The sequence below is a fragment of the Chelonoidis abingdonii genome, chromosome 11 (genome assembly GCF_003597395.2).
Source record: "Chelonoidis abingdonii isolate Lonesome George chromosome 11, CheloAbing_2.0, whole genome shotgun sequence".
Classification (NCBI taxonomy): Eukaryota; Metazoa; Chordata; order Testudines; family Testudinidae; genus Chelonoidis; species Chelonoidis abingdonii.
In genome coordinates, this window is record NC_133779.1 from 10,452,536 (window position 1) to 10,457,674 (window position 5,139).

Consider the following 5,139-nt stretch of genomic DNA (forward strand, 5'->3'; position numbering starts at 1 on the left):
ATGGCTTCGCAGTGCTGGCCAACCTTTAGAATTCAAATGAGATTTGTTAGCGAGGTGTGAATGAGCTCTGCCCTGACAGCTAGTGATGACCAGGGTTGGGAGGAAGCTTTGGGACCAGGCTGTATTACATGAACTCACTACTCTCGCAGGTATCCAGCGGACAGAGCTGGGCCTGCTCTCCTAGGTGCCCAGAGGAGAAGAAGGTGTGGTGGGTCTCCAGCCTGGGACTCTTTCCTTGCTCCTGCCAAGGCCTTATAAAGCCTGCACTCCTTCTTTCAATGCCATGTGGGTCCAGAGAAAAGTGTGGTAGGAAGCCCAAAGGCCAAGCTTTGTGGCTCAGCAAGAATCCCAACTCAGGGTAGATAAGTTCTGAGCCTAACCCATTGTGGCCATCCACCAAACGACCTGGCTCTTAGGAGATGTGAGTCACCCAGTCAGAGGGAAAGATTCACTCTTACACAGCTGGAGACAGGGAAGTTGAGCTCTGGGCTTTACACAACCAACACAAGTCCCACTGAGATTTACACAACAGATTCAGAGACTCTGAGTGCCGCCCATTACACCATGGGACCACTTTAGCGCTGCTTCTCTGCACATCAGTGACCCTCATGGAGCCTGGTTTGTGATAGGGGCTCTTGGCCCTTTACTAAAAACTTAGTGTGTGTGGGGGGGTTGGTTGGCTAGTTCCCAGCCCAATAGAGGGGGAAGATCAATGGGAATATCAGGACCCTGAAACTGAAGTCCCCAGGGACAATGGGGAGAGGCCAAAGCTCCAAGTTAGCTGCACTGACAGGCCAGGCAGTGTAATGAGGGAGCAGCCAAGAAGCGGTTCCAGCCCTGAAGGGGAGCAAGACTATCAGCACAAGAGTAAAACTGCAGAAATAAATCACCAATGGACTAACCTCATCTCCTGACCTACTTGAACGCCTTAGCCATGAGGCCAAAGGGCACCTGAAGGGAGAGGGATGGCATGTCGGGCTCTTCAGCAGCAGTCCTTGGTCCTCTTGGAGGGAAGGACCTGCCACCAATTGCGGCTGAAGAAAAAAGGCGGGCAGTGAGGCTGCAACCGATTGCGATTGTGGTTGGTTTTTTTTCCCCCGCTCGTTGGGCGGACAAACCCTGGATCAGCCCTGCCCCCAGCATCGTCACACCCATCATATGTTTAGCACATCACAGGCTGGGGGCAGGAGATATGGGGAGGGAGAACCCAGCTTCATACCATAGGCGCAAGGTGAATATTGGGGTTCAGAAGGAGAGAGGGGTTGGCAGAGACCCAGGACTGGTGCAGGGAAATGGGGTGGTGGAGGAGCTGGGGACAGATAGAGACACGTATGCATGTGAGAAAGTTGGTCCAGGGAAACGTGATCACTCCAGACATTGATGTGCAGAGGGAGCGCAGGGCAGGAAAGAGACCAACAGCCCACCAGAGCGCCAGGAGACGATATTAGGGGGCAAGGGAGGGGATGAGGATGAGTAGACCAGGCCCATGACCTCCGCTGGCTCCCAAGTTTGGGGGGAGGACGCGAACTGCCCCACAGCACTCGCCAACGTCATAGCTTGGGAGCCATCCCCGGGAGTTGGCCAGGCTGGAGCTGGGTCACTCCACTTACCATGCAGTGAGGTGAGGGCGCGCAGGCCTATGGGAAGAGGCCAGGCAGTCCCCTGCATTCAGCTCCCCACCCCAGATGACCTCCAGCTCCGCTCGTCCCCTGAGCACACCGGCGCCACTCACTTCTCCGATATTCTCCCGAGCTTGTGGTGCCAATAAACACAGCTGTTTAGGCAGCAACCTGGGAGGGGAAGAGAATTGAGTAGGGACGGTTGCTCACGGGGAGAGATGGAAGCAGGGATGAGTTGGAAAGGAGCGGTTCACCTGCACACACATCCCCCATTACTTGCTGCTGGCAGCCCCCTCCGCCCTACCCACAGCCCCCTGCCCTAGCTCACCTCCACTCCACTGCCTCCTCTGAGTGTGCTTTTTGGTGCCCCCAACCACTTGGCACCCTAGGCAGCTGACTAGTTCGCCTAGTGGTTGCACTGGTCCTGGACACTGCCTATCAGCAGGATTCCTCCTCCTCCTCAGTGAGATTAAATCTCTGCACCTAGACAGCTGGTCCGTCCGCTGCATCACAATCCCCCATGCCTAAGCCTTCCTGCCAAAGCCTTGCACCTGACTCCAGATAATTAAGTCTCACATCTCACTGGGAACTCAACTTCTTGTGTCCAGAGAGTCTCAGCCCCCCTCAGTAGCTGACCTGAGAAACAGAGTGTCTGCAAAAGCAGCAAAGAATCGTGTGGCATCTTATAGACTAACAGACATATTGGAGCATGAGCTTCCGTGGGTGAATACCCACTTCATTGGATGCATCAGTGTCTGCCTTTTCCAAAGAAGCTCTTGGAGGGCCCCCTTTTTTTTTTTTAATGTGACCACATGGTCTAATGGATAAGGCATCTGACTTTGGGTCAGGGGATTGAGGGTTTGAGTCCTGTTGTGCTTATGCAGCTTTACCTTTGGGCTAAAAGTCCTGCTCCCTTCAGGGCTGGAACCTCTTCTTAGCCACTCAGCCCAATGCTCTGGCTTCAGCTAGAGCCCTGGAAAGGAGTTGGGGGTTGGGTGTCACAAAGGCTGGGCCATGAGCTCCAGGTGCTTCCAATCTAGCCTTTGCCATTCCTGACTTGCCAAAGAAAATGGGCAGCTGCTCGGGCCAGCGTGTAGAGCAGTTTCCCTCTTCCAAATGTGCACCTGTCCCTGTGCTGGAGGGTACTTGCTACATAGCGCCTTGGGAGCCTGAGTGTTTCTCTGCTTCTCACCAGCTGGCAAAAAGCCTCTTGGGGAAAAATCTCCTGCCCCACTGCAAAAGTGAGCACTGGGAGTGGGCACAGACAGATGCCACACCAAGGGGGCTGGTCCTGCTTTCCTAACATCTTTGATAATGGGCGGCTGGTCTGCGGGAGGCCTTCAGTGGGTGTTTGGCATGGCATGGAGCAGGCAGGTCAGGTGTCTTTGTGCCTGTCTGAAGGCCACACATAGGCATGGTCCTGCCCTCCTCTAGTGAAGACGGGGGTTGACAGACCAATACAGACGCTCTCCAGAGCACGGAGCAGCATCCGCCTATGCAGCCAGGCAATGAGCATTTCCCACAGCCTGGAGCCGAGGGGGAGGGTGGCAGCTGCTGTTCCAGCTCCTGGGGGACAGGCCCTGTCAGCCAACAGCCACTTCTTACTCACCACAGCTAACGGTGCCGGGTTCCTCCGGTGGGGGTGTGGAGCAGCCGTTTGTTTTCCTGTCCTTTTTGTGTGCAACTGCTGACAAAACATCCCAGACAGAGAAGCAACAGGCAAAATGCTGTCATGCAGCTGCCAAGTAGCTCAGTTGGGAGAGCGTTAGACTGAAGATCTAAAGGTCCCTGGTTCAATCCTGGGCTTTGGCAGGCCCTGTCATCCCTCTTTTAGTGCAGGGGTGGCTTGTTTTCTGGGAGCACAGCAGTCTCTGCACCCAAGGTGAGTTCCTGAGCTTGGGCTCTGCAGTAGGAAAACATAGAACAGGCTTCTGCCCCTAGTTGGCCCACCTGCCCTTTAATAATGAGAACTGTCTTTCCCAACATGGTAGGAAGAAAGTGAGGCAGGGCAGCCCTCAGGAATGGTGCCAGAGGGCTGCTAGGCAGGGATTGGGGATGGAAGCTCCTCTGTGCAGCTGAGCAAGGGCAGTACCAGGGAAGGGGCATCTGTAAAAGTGACCCACACACCTCTCCTCCTCTGGGCACCTAGAGCAGAGGCAGCTGGTGCTGATGGCTCTAAGGGAAGGCTTAAAAGTCACAGAGCAACTGAGGTCAGGGCTAGAGGAGGGCAGGACCATGCCTATGTGTGGCCTTCAGACAGGCACAAAAACATCCAGCCAGGCTGCTCCCTGCCATGCCAAACACTCACTGAAGGCCACCAGAGGGGTGGCTGCTGATGCTCTGTGGTCAACATCAGAAAGATGGTAGGAAAGCAGGGCCAGCCCCTGTGGTTGGGCATCTGACTGGTCCCACTCAAGGTGCTCACTTTTGCAGGAGATTTTACCCAAGAGGCTTTTCCTGAGCTGGTGAGAAGCAGAGAACCACCCAGGCTCCAAAGACGCTATGTAGTAAGTACCCTCCAGCACAGGGACAGGTGCACACGCTGGCCTGGGCAGCTGCCCATTTTTTTTGGCAAGTCAGGAAGGGCAAAGGCTAGACTGGAAGCACCTGTGGCTTCTGCCCCAGCCTTTGTGATGCCCGAACCCCAACTCCTTCCCGGGGCTCTAGCTAAAGCCAGATCATTGGCCTGAGTGGCCAAGAAGAGGTTCCAGCCCTGAAGGGAGCAAGGACTTTCAGCACAACAGTAAAACTGCAGAAACACAACCACCAAGGGACTCAAACCCTCAATCTTCTGATTCACACTCAGACACTTTATCCATTAGGCCACACAGTAACATGAGAAAAGCCCCTCCAAGCACTTCTGTGGAAAAGGCGGACATTGTGTTTCTCAGGTCATCTGCTGAGGGGGGCCGAGACTATCCGTGCACAAGAAGTGGAGTTCCCAGTGACACGTGAGACTTAATTCTATGGAGCCACGTGCAGGGCTTTGGCAGGGAGGCTCAGGCATGGGGGGATTTGGGTGCAATGGACGGACCGGCTGTCCAGGTGTGGAGATTTAGTCACACTGAGGCACAGGAGGGATGAGGAGGAGGAATCCTGCTGACAGGCAGTGAATGTGCAGAAATAGAGGAGCAGTTCCTGGGACTTTTTTTGCCTCTCTTTTGCCTACCTGCTCGCTCTTGTGGTGAATGGTGGAGATGGTCTTTAGAAGTCTGAGTAGCTCAGTTGGTAGCCCTCAATCTGAGGGCCCAGGATTCAAGCCCCTGTCTAGGTGCTCAGCTTGTAAGTGGCCTTGTGTGCCAGGAGCCAAATGATTCCTGGTGCTGTCCACCAGCCACATGCAGGTTCCCGGAAACCATAACCATTTCTTTTTCTCAGGAATCAGGAGAAAGGCAACATCCACAGGAGCAGGCTAGAACAAGCAGTCTCTGGCTGGCAGGAAGTGCTGTGGGGCCAGGTGCTGAGAAAGCTCAGAGGGAGAGCAGCAGAGATGAGGGGAAGAGAGACAGAGAAGCAATGA

At 54.7% G+C, this 5,139-nt stretch overlaps 2 protein-coding genes and 1 non-coding gene across 10 annotated transcripts in view; 2 read left to right on the forward strand and 1 right to left on the reverse strand.

Annotated features, from left to right (window-relative positions):
• Positions 1-5,139, forward strand: part of LOC116826458 (uncharacterized) — a 614,657-nt gene that overhangs the window by 541,036 nt on the left and 68,482 nt on the right. The gene's annotated exons all lie outside the window — the stretch shown is intronic.
• LOC116826460 (uncharacterized) overlaps positions 1-5,139 on the reverse strand; it is a 290,132-nt gene that overhangs the window by 236,312 nt on the left and 48,681 nt on the right.
• TRNAF-GAA (transfer RNA phenylalanine (anticodon GAA)) lies at positions 3,359-3,432 on the forward strand. Its single transcript has one exon. It is a non-coding gene; the product is annotated as a tRNA-Phe (tRNA).